Source organism: Poromitra crassiceps, assembly GCF_964638095.1.
Source record: "Poromitra crassiceps genome assembly, chromosome: 20".
Taxonomy (NCBI): domain Eukaryota; kingdom Metazoa; phylum Chordata; class Actinopteri; order Beryciformes; family Melamphaidae; genus Poromitra; species Poromitra crassiceps.
Window position 1 is genome coordinate 18223348 of NC_139637.1, and position 14923 is coordinate 18238270.

Sequence of the window (14923 nt, forward strand, 5' to 3'; positions counted from 1 at the left end):
CAGAGAAATGCCTGCTAGCCGCAGTGACCCAGTGTCAATCACAGACCAGTCACCGGTCCAGGTCCACTCAGACTAACCACAAATCATGGTTTGGAGGAGGATTACCTCACCCCCCAAAAGTTTTCACTCTTAACCTCAACTCTCAGCTTGTGGTTTCAGACTTGGTGTGAAATGTGTGTGTGTATCATAGGTGTGATAAAAAAATAACTTTAACGGTTTTAACACAAGTAGGCTATTTAGAATCAAATAAAGTATTGCAGCTTGATTGCAGCTCATCTTTCTTTCTGTCTCAAGTGCTTGAGAAATCACTTCTATTCATGTCAGTAGTGAGATTATCATGGTAGCCTACATAATTGTATTTGTTGTAGCCATATCTCCTACAGTAGGTATCACTACAATATTCAGTTAATATTCCTATAGAGGCTCATAGTGTTGTATTAAGGCCTTACTAAAAGATCATAGGATTTCTATAGTTCTCCTTATAGAGGGTCATATCCAATGCCAACTGGACTGATGGGCAAAAATAATAACTAGGTTCCCATATAATGTTTATCAGGGGGCACTGAGGCAGTTAAAAGTTGTACACGTTCACTATTAGTGTATGGACACTGAATGTATATATATAGGCTATGTTACAACTTGCACATGCAAGGCAGATAAGGCAGGGTTTAGTGATGGCGTTACCAGAAAATATTAATTTCTGACCAGATGAGGCGTCATATAGCCCTGGCTCATGCAGTCGCAATAAATCTCATAGTTGTCTAATATTCCATAACTGTCTGCTCTGCTGACAGTAGATAGCCTTGCACGCATATAATTACTGCAGTCCAGTCCCTCAGAGTCACGAAAAATGATAGCCTAATCCTATAAAACATTTTAGAAAGACACATATCATGACTGTAAGTTCCTATAGCATAGGGAATGTTGTGAAAAGCATAGCACTCACCTGCTTCTCCGCAGCTCCTCTCACTCTCTCCCGCTCTGTCTTTCACACACACACCGCTGGCTGCTGCACCACCTGTATGAGCCCGGGCTCCGGTGCGTAAATAACGGAGCAGCAGTAGCGCGCTGATCGGGAGAGAGGTGGAGGCTGAGCCCACAGTCAGCGAGGCTCCCAGGCAGAGTAGTATCACCAGCAGACTGTACTGGAGTATGCGTCAGGTAGGTGCCCTGCCGTGCCGGGCCACACCCAGTCAGTCTGTTGCCTGGCCCACTCTGTACAGGTCGAGCTTTGGACTTTCCCCTGTGTTGTAGCCTAGCGGCTAGCTAGCCTACTGAGCTGATTTCCCATGTGACTGGCTACTGTGATGATTTTTCGACAGTGTTGATTGGAGAGATGTTTGTTCACATACATTCATGTTGATGAGGGTTAAAAAAACACACACCTTCAGGTCGGCCTCTTGCCTATTTATGAAATAACAGCCTATATATATATAGGACTAAATCATGCATGAAACTGCCATTTAGCTAGTGGTTTTCAAAGTGGGGGGCGGGGCCCCCTGGGGGGACGCCAGGGGGCACCAGGGGGGCCTCAGCAAATGCATGGAAATGTATGGGGGAGGAAATGGTTCAGTTATATTTGTTAATACAGTATAATAAATATTTTGTATATATATATACCGGTATATATATATACTGGTTAGTGTAGTGTTTACAAATATAATTGAATCGTTTCCTTCCACATAAAAATCATATTTGCCATGCCCATCTGTCAAATTGCCTGCCAGTCCATCACATTCATTGTCATTTCCCCCTGGTGTGGGCAATACAGTCTGACTTTGGAACAATGTTTATAATGGGGGTCCTAATTTGTCAATTTAGGGGTCCTTGATGTGACAAAGTTTGCTGCTTTAAACATAGAGGCCCCGTGAAACCTCCGTACCTGTTGCAGAATTGTTGAAGTTTGAGAATACTTGGCTTGGTCCTCCCTCACCAGCCTCTCTTTAAGCAGATAAACAAACTTCTTGGGCCAGCGCTAGCGCCGCCCCGTAGAGCCTACATGTCCAGTCGTATTTGCGTACCGATCTGCGAACCTTGTTCCGTTTCCACTGCAATCTGGTGACATTTGTAATTCACCTGCCTCTCCATGCGTTGCCATGACGACACTTGACGTTAATTCGATTCTGCATCTCGTAAAGCATCACTTATCGTTCGTTCTATAACGACCCCATGCGATTTCTCCCCATGTTATGATGATGTTATGATGAATTATATTACCCTCTCCTTTGTCAGACAGCGTGCAGCCCTGTTCCCATCCTCCCTGGGGGCTCCTCGAAGCTTATTGGAGAGATTCCTCCCACGGGAGATATCATCCTCTTTATAAAGAGATGGTGACAATCTCCATCGCCAAGCTCATTATGTGGTGCCAGCAGAATCAACAGATACATATCAGATGTCCCCGGCCCACGTCCAGCCACCGGTCCAACAAGAGGACAGTCAGCTGCTGACTGATGACTTACAGCCCTTTGTCAGAGTCTGGAGACAGGAGAGAGACAGCAAGAGGGACTTTTGTAGTGGTAAGGTGGTAGGCCTATGCACTTGGTTGAGTTATGTATTTGGTTGAATTCAATGTTGGGCAAGTTACTCTCAAAATGTAATATACTACATATTACTAGTTACTTTCATTTGAAAGTAATACGTTACTTTACAATATTACTGTCTGTGTAGAGTAACTCGTTACTTATTACACTACTTTTGCATTACTTTCACCAAAACACGAGCAGCAGCAGCATGACATCGCCGCCCCGGAAGCATCCCGGAAAATAATTTCAACTGTCTTGAAGTCTGTAAACCATCCAAAATTCTAAATGTTATTCACCCTTTTCCTTTGTTATTGTCATCTATAGGGGTTATTTGCATAAAAACACACAGTTTGATTAGGAAATGATTGTATCTTTATTTATGTGCTTTGATTTAAAAAATGTTTTAACTCAATTTGTAACTTGAGTTACTTGACAAAGTAACTGGTATAATATTACTGAAATCCTATAAGTAATAAGTTATATTACTGAGTTACTGCTAAAAGTAATATACAGTATTACATGTGATATGTTACTTTTGTAATGAGTTACCCCCAACACTGGTTGAATTAAACTCAAGTGTGCACGTGTGTGTGTGTGTGTGTGTGTGTGTGTGTGTGTGTGTGTGTGTGTGTGTGTGTGTATGTGCGTGCGTGCGTGCGTGTGTGTGCGTGTGCATGTGTGTGTGTGTGTCTGTGAGAGAGAGAGAGAGAGAGCAGGAGAGAGGAGGAATAGCTTAAGGTCCACATCCAGCAGTGAGCACAGGTTGTGCAAGGTGAAGCCCAGGAATGGGTGGAATTCATAATTATCCACAATTTTGTACAACAGCATAACTCCTGTTATGCACACATGCAAAGTGAACAGCTTGTAGTCTCAGTGTGTGCAAGTCAAAGACTGTCCACATCATGGCCTGTAATTGAATGCGGGCTTTTAAAGACGACGGCCAACTGGCTTCACAGCTATATTCCTTCAAACAGATATGAATTCTGTTGCAAATACATAGTTATTGCTCATTTATTACCATGCATTCCTATTGCCAGGACTGTTTGTCTTTATGGGAAGGTTGTAACAGGCAGCTGGGTGCGCAGACATGCAGTCACCAAGGACAGCTGACAGCAACGAGATCAAGAGCGAGACTGAATAGAAACAGAGAGGAACAGCATAGAATGATAGCGATAGAACACTGAAAAATTAAAAAACAGAAAAACTGAGAGAACACTAGACAAGCGAGAGAGAGAGAGAGAGAGAGAGAGAGAGAGAGAGGTGAGATTGTTGGTTGTGAGGCTGTAATTTGGTCACAGCTATACTCTTTGGACAGGGAAACATGTGCAGGGAGGTGTCCTACCTGATTGCTACACACACTCTTCAGAAAGCGAAAATGAACACTTGGGGGAGCGAGGGTTACCCTCTTTTTCCATACTACTCGTGCTTGAGTGTGTGTGTGTGTGTGTGTGTGTGTGTGTGTGTGTGTGAGAGAGAGAGAGAGAGAGAGAGATTGGGGGTCTTTAGGGGGTCTTTGCATCTGCATACTTGAGTTGTAAGAATAAGGACATCGTTAATACCACGCATACATCTTTAAAACCTAATTTTACTTCAATGCACAAGAGCAATGCTAAGTTTGCCCTTGAACTCTTTTGTGTTTATGGTGATCAGGCCTGCCCTGCCCTCTAGTGGCCAAACAGCTCCACCGCCACCTCCCCCTGTCTGCAGATTGACACTGTGGGGCACCTTCACCCTGAGGTGACGCCACTTCAGCCAAAGGGCTGCAGTGCAGACAACAGCCTCTTGGGTCATTTACAGCACCACTGTATGGGCAAATCATTTAAATCTACTCAGCAAGGAACGACATTGGAGTTTGAAATGTTCTACTCTCTTGTTCTCTTGTTATTACATGGTAAATGGTAAATGGCCTGCATTTATATAGCGCTTTTATCCAAAGCACTTTACAATCAGTAGGTACATTCACCCATTCATACACTGATGGCGGCAGGCTACCACGCATCGGGAGCAATTTGGGGTTCAGTGTCTTGCAAGGACACTTCGACATGCAGACTGGAGGAGCCGGGAATCGAACCACCGACCTCTTTTATCAAAAGCATTAGTGGACGACCCGCTCTACCTCCTGAGCTACAGCCGCTACAGCCACCCCTAGATAAGCGCGAGGCACTGAGCTGAGGAAAAGAAAATGCTTCTTGTGTGACCGGTTAAGCGTGAGCTCAACTTCAGCTCTGCTTCTGTTAAGCGCCAGGTGTGAACAACAAAGGCTAAGACACTGGGCCAGGTTTATCCATATATTGCATCGGGCAAGTGCCCAGGGGCTCCAGCCAATTTGCCTTGTTGGGGGCCGGGCACCACACATTCAAATTAAATTCTTTATAAGCTTCATCATATTTTCTTTATATATGAGTTTATATTTTAAACTCATATTGTATTTTATAAATTAATCTTCAATACTAAAAGAATATATGCATAATGAGAAAGGATCGTGATTGGTATGTAGGTGCCCCCCCCACCCCCTCCATCACATTTGAATAAGCATTTTGTGTGGTGAGAGAAAACATGTTCACCAGAGGAACTGCTAAGAAAAGGTAGGCTGAAAACGACTTCCCCAAGTGTGCTCACCAGTCACCACAGCCAGGCTTTTCTTAACCCGGCCTGTTAAGCTGTCACTAACTGTAGACTAAAGGGTGAGAGATTGTTTTCACAACTTAAAAGAGTGAAGAACGAACTGGTCGAGTAGATGCTTCTTGAAATGTTTTCTCTTTGAACTGGATGTGCGGTTTGTGATGCGTATAACACAACCATAATAACAGATAGCTAGCCTATGCATTGCAATATATTCAGTTGGCTGCGCTGATCTGATAACGGTCTGAAAAAATAAATACAGAGCAGTAAGAATTTGGTGGCTTAAACAACTGAGTTGGTTAGTTTTTACAGCAACTTTGCCGGCTGGCGATGTTCGGATCTTCGAGCCAATCACAGTGCTTAAAAAAGCGAGGCCCACCCAACGGGCAAGCCGGGCACAGTTTAGTCTGAGCTAGTGTCCTCTAGAGAGAGAGTGGCGTCAGTGGAGGACCAAAATGCGAGACTCATTAGCCAATGAACAGCCAGGAATGGGTCTCGCGCTACTTTTGAATGCTAAAATAAAGCTGATAATGTACAATTTGATTCAAGAAAAAAGAACAAACTTTCAAAGTACAACACAAACTGTCCATTTTGCTGCAACTCGACAGTGCTGCTTAATCCAGGATCTTACTTCCTGGAACTCTTGAGAGTAAAAAAAACTGGTCCATTGGAGTGAATGGCGATGTCGCAACTCTTCTTTTACACAGTTCTTGTCTGAGCCATGGAGCTTGTGAAATAATCAACAAGGATGGCTGGTGTTGTCGTAAGAATTTTCCTACTTACTAAATAACCAACTCTATTTGCTTAAAAGAATCCATGATTTATTATACATGTGCGCACATGGAAGTATCCTTCTACATCTCGTATCTCGTAGCTGTAATACTTCCGGTTCTCAGGTTGCACAATCTATTTAAATGACCAAGAAGGAGGAGGAGACTATTAACATACAAGGGAGGAGTTTACTAAACCACTCCTTCTACATTAATTTTGGATTATCTTACGACAATTCCTCCCTCTTGTTCATCAGAACATTATTTTCAAAATTACATTACACAGTTAATAAAACAATTAATACATTGGAAACTTATTATTCACTAATACAGTGATATATACAAAGAATGGAAGATAGCTGACCCTCCTCCTGCTACCTAGTACAAAAAGTGTATTTGTACCTATTGAAACCTATAGCTAACAGTTGTGTATTGGATGAAATCCTCTACATCTAATTTATTGATCAGAGTTGGGACTAAGTCATTGTATATGGTAGTTCAAATGTAGTCCAGTTGCACCTTAAAGTGTCACTAATTCCTATTCTAAGCTTAAGTCATTCTCCAATGGTTACTGTACAGTCTCAATCTCAGGTCTACTTCCTGTCAAATCCTTTGGTTACCTGAACATTATTTTTGACTGACACAACGATGCACTTCTCAATGAAATATGGTATTACAAAGGTCTCTATGCAACCCTCCAGGTTCATAACTATTATAGTAATGTATTTCATAAGTGAAAAGTGCTTGGCTGTCCCAAAGCTTCCTAATAACTTTATATTAACCTATGTCAAATACAAATCTCAGTTTCTGCACATCTTACCAGTAAGTTAATTTAAGTCACAAGTCACAAGTCTCATCAGTTGAAAGTCCACTTTAGTCTGTCAAGATCCCACTTCTGATCATTCCTCTCTATGAAAATCAATCACCACATTGTAGTTACATTTTTCTGCATAATGTAACATTTAATCTAATATGAAGCCTAGCTATTCTTCCAGCTTAATTCATGAGGCCTGATGCCCAAGCTCCAATTAGCTTGGAAAGACTCTGTTATAAATACCAAGATTTATAACCTCTACCCTCACGCCCTATTGTCCCACATCAGACGTCACAAATCAAGGTGCCATATTCGGCCAAATACCCTCCCCTCTTTCTTACTAGGGTGAGGTAAAAAGACGCAAATAGGTATTCTAACTAATCTAATCATGAACTTGTAGGGAAAAACCCCGATCTAGGGAAAAATACTTGGCGAGCCTACAAGACATGGTTCGTCCTAAATGTACCACGTGATGCAATTCTAACACTCCCTAGGGTGATTGACTCTCCAACATAACAACTAATCTACAATATACAGCAGGTTATATGACAGAAATGAAAAAATAAAATGAAATACAATAAAATAAAATAAAATAGAATAGAAAATCATGAAAATAATCAAAATACTCATACAGAAATATTTCCCAAGGCTAGTTATCTATAACCAGCTAGTTACTGTCACGTATAATTACTTTCATCTGTTGTAAATATACCAAAGACATGAAATATACCACAGACAAAATAAAAGTAGGCTACAATCTAATGTAACCAATAACAATTACTGAAACATTAGTATGCCAAATGCACACCAATTTATCGCCGGTCTAAAACAAACAAAAGTAACCTGATGACATCCACCTTCTTGATTTCCCCCAAATTCCATATTTATCATTTACTGTTGTCTAGGCCACAATATTTAATTCCCCACCAAACACATATTCTAGTTACTAACTCAATAGTTGTGACAAAAAGATGAACTATGGATGAGGTGGCCATACCTTCCCAGGGTGACAAATGTTTCCCTTCCAATAGTAATTAACATTACAACCACAACAAAGACAATGAACTCGTTTAAAGCAGTATTTCCCTCTTACTGGAGTTATTTGAATCTCACTGTAAGGCTATCAAAAGGAATGGGTAATAATAATATGAATGTCTACTTTCTTACCTATAGTCTTGCATTAATCATATACTGTATAATGGATGTCATTAGGTTTCTCTATCTCTACAGATGTGTTTAGTTCAGACAACTTGCAAATTCGATGTAACAACATTGTACATACTGGGAACACTTCTCAATAATCACACTATAATTCTGCAATATTTATATGAAATATGTCTTTTCTTCTGGCGTCCACATGTTTTTCCTGTGGAACTCTTCTTTTTCTCCTATATACAATTCCGATTCATTCACAGATAGCACCCAGAAAACAATGTGATTTTCATGTCTATCACAACCAATCTGCATCTGACCTAAGTATTGTAGATACTGGAATATTATCTCTCATCCATGTCAAGCTCTCCATGTAGTAGTCTGTGAAGTCTCGACCATCCAAGTTCAGACGCATAATGACACGGAGAAGCGTGCAGCTCTTATTGAAAGAGTACGTGGGTCTCACCATTACTAGAGTACACAGGACACTTCCTGTGATTCAGCCAGGCACACACAAGGACCTCAGAGCCCTGAAGTGACCTACATGACAAGGTTGGAAGTCTCGAACATGAGCGTTGGAGTGAAGAGTGCCGCTGTCAGTATGGTGTGATAGGCTACTCTTCCGAGACCACATACAGCTCGCTATACAGAGGTGGTGCCAGATCTGCTTCCTGTCGTCCTGGTTGGTGATGATGCCGTGCTCTTTAGGGTCAGGATGATGACATCGGTGGTCACATGACCCATCAGCTCAAGTGACACTGCTCCTCTCTGTCATCACCGTCATGTTGGCCAATGCGTCCTCAATGTCCCCTCATGGCCCCTCTTCAGGATGTGTTGAGAACTTGTCCCCCTCTCCTTGACGATCACTCAGCAGGTACCCGATGATGACAATCCGATGACTTCCTGGCCGCAGATCACTCGCCATGGTCTCCGTCTGTGTCACCTGTAATGAAAGTATATATCTTAGTGCAGTATTCCTGTTTAGCTTCAATAGATCACATTGGTATTTCACTTAAAGTCCGTTCTCCTTCGTAAAAGAGATAAGAACTCAATTTTCCTCCTACTCCATAATGCACGCATTAATTTCTAATATATGTACAATAAGAACGCTACACCTGTTTGTGTCTCAGCACTCCAATGTGTGATCCTGTGTTCTTTCCTCCCGCCGCGTGTAGCCGAACGGAGCAAGACGATCCCCATCAGTCCTCCGTCTGGTTAGCAAGTCTGTTCATGTAGTGACTCCAGCAATCAACACTGGACAATTTCTCTCATTATGCCGCCTTCTTTACACTTTAAATTTGTACTGCCGCTTGAGTCCTTTGGACCTCCCTGGTCCAGGGTGCAGTCTTACAGGCTGGACCCCATTCAACTGAGTTAACCCTCCAGGCAGCGAGGTTCAGAACCTCCCTGTTGCCATACCAAATGGTCTTACTGCTGGATTGACAACTCAGTCCTCTGCTTCCCTCCTGTAATGACACAAATATAACTCTGAGCATCTCATCTGCTCACAATGCACACTACATTGAAATGATCACTTAAATTGCTATTCTAACAACTTATTTACATGGCAACACACAAACACAGGTTCAATTGTCATTAACAGCATAATTTGTATTAAGAATGATTCATCTCACCTCTTAAATTGATTCCTCTTCAATATTACCTGCCATGGATTTGGTCCTCTCCACGACTATTTGTCCAATAACTTTGGTTATAACAATCAACTTTTCATAGTTAGTTATGAATTAGTTAGTTTGGTTAGTTATTAGTTTGTCATCAAACCACATGCCCCCAAACACACTTGGCTTTAAAGTTTGCCTCACCCAACAAACATTTTCATAATTATTGTACATATTTACATGAGCTCATTTCGGTCAAGTCAATTCAACAAGTCCAGTCAGCAGTCTTTCAAGTCAGAATACCTCCCTCTGATCATCACTTCCCTGTGGTGTCGCCATCTCTCCAAGTCTCTCCAATCATGTTAAGCACTGCATTTAGATCCATCTCCTTTCCACTTCCAATCACTGCATTCATCTCGTGCCCATTATGACATTCATCCGACATGACTTCTAATATTTCTTTTATTGTACCTTCCTCTGATCATTTGTAATAGAAACGTTATAATAGACTACTTTTAACCTACGATACTTTCAATCTATCGTACAGAAGATTGCAGTTGTTCCTGCTGGACGCAGTTAACCTCCTCAGGCTTTGAGAAAGTACCTTCGCTGTATAAACAAACACCTATTATTCTTTTGTTTTGTCAAGCCCCCTGGCTCAGCAGCCCTCCAGCTATTGTCTCCCAGTCAACTAGTGTCTGTTTGCACCTTATCACTATAATCACACTTCTATTAAGTGCAAATTTCACTGCATCTTGATTTCTTGCGAGACACATGGCTTGTATATTTTTTTTAATTTTGAGACTACTTATCAGACTAACGGTAATAATGATAGATTTGGAAAGTAGTAAATGTCTGCAAATCAAATTAACTTTATAATGTTATTCTAAATGTTTGTTCAGAAAACGACTTCTCTTATTTTCCTCAGGCAGTGAATGAGCCATTCAGGCCATTTGCATATAAACATGCAATTTGGGCAACAAAGTCACCTCTGCTCCTTTTAACTCTCTGTAACAGATTTAAGCAGACAATTATAGTTAGTCATTGCAATCACAAATAATGGAACATCTTTCTATTAAGATTAATCTCACAGTTACTCTAAGGTACTTTTTTCTAAATAAGAGTGATTTTTGCTCAATCTTACCTCCCTCAGGATGTTGATTTGCCAGATCTTTCCATCAGCATTGTTTCAGACCATGTCTCTTTCATAATGTAAATTTACCTCCAGTGGCTTCTTCTCATCCTGCACATGGCCCTTTGATCTTTTATCAAAGTCTATTTTGCCTCTAGTACCCCCTATGGCTAAAGTGACACCTTCTCAGGCCAGAGTTTAGTGAGCCATCTGTTGTGCCCCAAATACTATCTAATCCCACATGTTTACAATTGGGTGGGGTTGGGAACCATGCAAGACCCCCTTAATGAATATCCCATAAAGTGTAAAGATTTATAAGAAAAGTTATAAGAACAATTTAGTACAAATGTATTTTCCTAAGACCATTGGGTTATTATAATCTTTCTGTACTCCATTCAAGTTAATAGATTTCCCCCAATAGCCTACAATATGCACTTGAGTCCTTCTCCAATCCATTCACACAGTCCACAGTCCAGTCCAACATTCCCTTCTTTTCCCCCTCTGAAAATTTGGATTTTTCCATATTTTCAATTTGTCTCTCCCTGCAACAGAAATGGTTATTCATAAATATTATTTACAAGGTACCGGTTTCATATTCAACGAGTATGGTATGATATGTCAATTTTCTTCCAAACAGGAGACAGGAGATAACAGCTCCTATCTAATCTCTTTGAAGTCAGTCCTGTTCTCCCCGGGTCCTAAATGTCTTTGTTCTCTCTCCAGGCCTCATGGTGTGACCTCAGGTCATTAGCCAAACAATAGTCTTCATGCATTTACCTCCTCTCCTCCACCAGGGTAACCCACTCTATATAGTTGTCTTTTGAATAAGGTGAACTTTTGATTTCATTTGGAGAAATCACTCTCAAAGTTTACATGTCTATTATTTTAGCTAATGGAGCAATGCTTTGGTCACATCTAATACAATTTTAATCTAATTAAATTTAACATTCAATCAAGGGTTACAACCTATGGATTTAACTTGCCCCATTCTTAACTTCAATGATCGCTTCTTAACTGAGCTTCTCCTTTGTCTGCAAAGCCGTCACCAAATGCTCTCCCAACCCCCCTCAGGTCATGAATATAAATGCCATGACTGCAGAGAAGGTGACTATTTAGATCCTTACCTTTGGTGACTTACATGCAAAGCTATAGTCATGCTGGAAATTTAATTTGGAATGTTCTCTCCTTAAGGAAATTAGGAAATAATGTTTTCATTAAGCCTTGTTGCAACTATTATTGTGACTTCATGCTCTTTCGTTGCATATCCACCTCTCATTCCCCGATCCTGCTTTCAACAGAAAATAGAGTTTCATGTTAATGATCTTTAAAGACAATACATTATATCCATCATTGCACTGTGGACTAACCATTTTGCATAATTTTGTAACATTGTTTTACATTTCATAGCTTACTATCAATTTGATTAACTCATCTCATATCAAACAACTCACATAATATATTCAATACAATAAAATAAAAGGTAAAAGATTAAGGCCTTCATTCAATCTCATTCCACACAACCCCGGCGCCACAAACTGACACATTAAAGTTATCACTGTTAAAACATTAAATCAAATTACTTGACATTCATATCTTTCCAATTTTCTTGCTAAAGCTGATCCGTATGGTATTCAAACTTTATTGGAATCTGTGTTTTATTTCTATGGTACGGTCAGACGATTGAAGAACAGGACGCTGGGAGCCCCTCCTCCCTTTGCCCCTAGGAGGAGGCCTAGATGGCTGCCTCTGCCTATTGTCATTTAAACAATCACGAGCCCAGTGTCCCGTCCTCCCACAGACAAAACAACAGTCCTTTCTCTTGCTGCTTGCTGGCCCCCTCCTGTGACCTTTCTCTGTCCCTCTCCTCTGGTCATCCTGCTGCCATGCATTTGCATAGTAAAGGCTCTGTCGTCTCTGACATGCACTCTGTCCTGCTATTTTAATGGTGATAAGTTGAACATCCATAAAGTCTGATGTTTCCCAGTTGATCATAACTGCTTTCAGATGCCTAGAAAGGCGGGGTTCCAGGTTATTCACAAAGCACTGAACTTGAAATGGCATGCCCTGTCCCTTTCCTAGTGTATTATTGATATCCCAGACTTTTTCAAATCTCTGTATATATTCTATTACTGATTCTGCTGTATTTTGTTTACATTGGGTGATTTTAGATATACAAGCATTCCTTTTAATATACCTATCAATAGCGGCCCCTAATCGTGCTATACAAGACTCTCTCGTATCTGTAGGTGTCCAGCTGTCAATACTTGGAATCTCCATGTCTGTCAGCATGTTGTCATATTTATTCAGAAACATTGCAGTAATTACCTGTTGTAAATCGTCCGGAGTGGGATTATAACAATGGCACATAGTGTGCAATTTTGCCATAAATTCTGTGGGATTTTTATCAGGTGAAGGGAAGTTGTTAACTATGCTATGTAACTCGGCGGCTGTCCATGGTTTTTGACAGTTTTGTTGTTCATTATCTAAAGTTAATTTGTCTAACTCTTTCCTGCAAGCATCCTCTGGCGTGACCCTACCCCCACTCAGTGGAGTACCTGTCTCCTCCTTTGTCTTGCGAGAAGCCACACGGCTGAGTTTAGCTCCCATTTCAATACACACGTGACACTTTCTCCCTGTTAAACTATTTTTCTCTCTGCTTGTCTGGAATCAGCCCAGTCAACCAAATTTCACACACACACACACACAGTTTGCAAACACACCACACATTCATGGACAGTCCTACACACGTGCACTTATACAAATATGCTATTATCTATCCCAATCTAGATCAGTTCCTATATCCCAAATAATCCTATTGTGAGCATTATAAAACTCCCTAAGTTGCCTCTCAATCAAATTTAATCAATATTTTAACCCCAAGTTTCTAGATCCCAAATCTAATTTACAAACCCCGAGTCTGTCTATTACAGATCCCTCCTCTGAGGTTCAAATCTTTCAATTTTCCAGGAGATCAATGGGCACATTAGGCTCTCAGACACATACCCAAGACTGACCACTTCTCAAAAATGATTCAGAACTTTTGTTTGAATTATGTACGTTCAGTTGTCTGTCTGCCTCCATCTGATTCAATTTGGATCGAATATGAATATCTTATCAGCGTGCAGTTTCCAAAATCTCTCCCGTCTATGCTGGGCCCTGTTCCAGGCACCCTCATTCGCTTCTCCCTCAGTACTCTTCGAGTCACTAGGTCAGCGTCTAATTCATTTATTTATATCGCGCGCGGTTCCAATCCTGGCAGTCGGGCAATCAACGACTTCTTTTGTTAATTTTCCAGGCTTCAATACAGATTATCGATGTATTGAACATCTAACTCCCAAAGTTCTTATCAAAATAATCTACCTCCCAAAGTTATCACATCCCAAATGCTTAATAATAATTCCCTGAGGCTTACAAACACAAATAGCTCACACACAAAACCAATTAGACTGAAATTACATCCTAGATATCTTCTTTCACAATCAACCGCAGACTTTTAAAAGCAAATAGGCACTTACCCTAAATTTTATCCATCTCTGTCCGTCTGTCTCCTCGAAGCAGTGAGCAGGCCTCAAATTAGGCCTCCTTTGTCGACTGTGTTTTTTCACTGCTCCCAGGCGGCAAACACTTCACACGTCCCTCCTCCGGACCGGATTTCGGCACCATACTGTCGTAAGAATTTTCCTACTTACTAAATAACCAACTCTATTTGCTTAAAAGAATCCATGATTTATTATACATGTGCGCACATGGAAGTATCCTTCTACATCTCGTATCTCGTAGCTGTAATACTTCCGGTTCTCAGGTTGCACAATCTATTTAAATGACCAAGAAGGAGGAGGAGACTATTAACATACAAGGGAGGAGTTTACTAAACCACTCCTTCTACATTAATTTTGGATTATCTTACGACAGTGTCCAGCTGATGGTGGTGCGCTGGTCTGGACTAAAGTCCAGGTTCATCCCATTGACTCAATGTGCTGCTGCTTTCACCTTCTGCAGGTCCCACTGTCACATCATCTCACCTGAAGTGACTGCTTGCTACAGTTATTGAGCTTGACTTTGGTGGCATGGAGCTTTCCTTGTCTGTGGTGCTGAAGTTGCATTAGATCTTTGTCTCTCAAACCAAAATCATGAATATTTCTGATATGAATTTGTCCAGAGTTCCATGACTGTATTGTAGCTAGAGAGATAAAACTATGATCACAAGACCTTCGACCTTCTACCATAAGTTCAAAAGTGAGACTTCCCCTATAGCAACCACAGGGAGAACTGAAGGCAATAGCCTCAGCAAA

The 14923-nt window shown here is 41.0% G+C and overlaps 1 protein-coding gene across 1 annotated transcript in view; it reads right to left on the bottom strand.

Annotated features, from left to right (window-relative positions):
* The window catches only part of lamb2l (laminin, beta 2-like), a 66979-nt gene extending 65890 nt beyond the window's left edge, over positions 1 to 1089 (bottom strand). The window contains exon 1 of the mRNA XM_083656950.1: positions 947 to 1089. The gene's annotated coding sequence lies outside the window, so the exon portion shown is untranslated. The remainder of the gene's footprint in view (positions 1 to 946) is intronic.
* Between the last annotated feature and the right edge of the window lie 13834 nt (positions 1090 to 14923).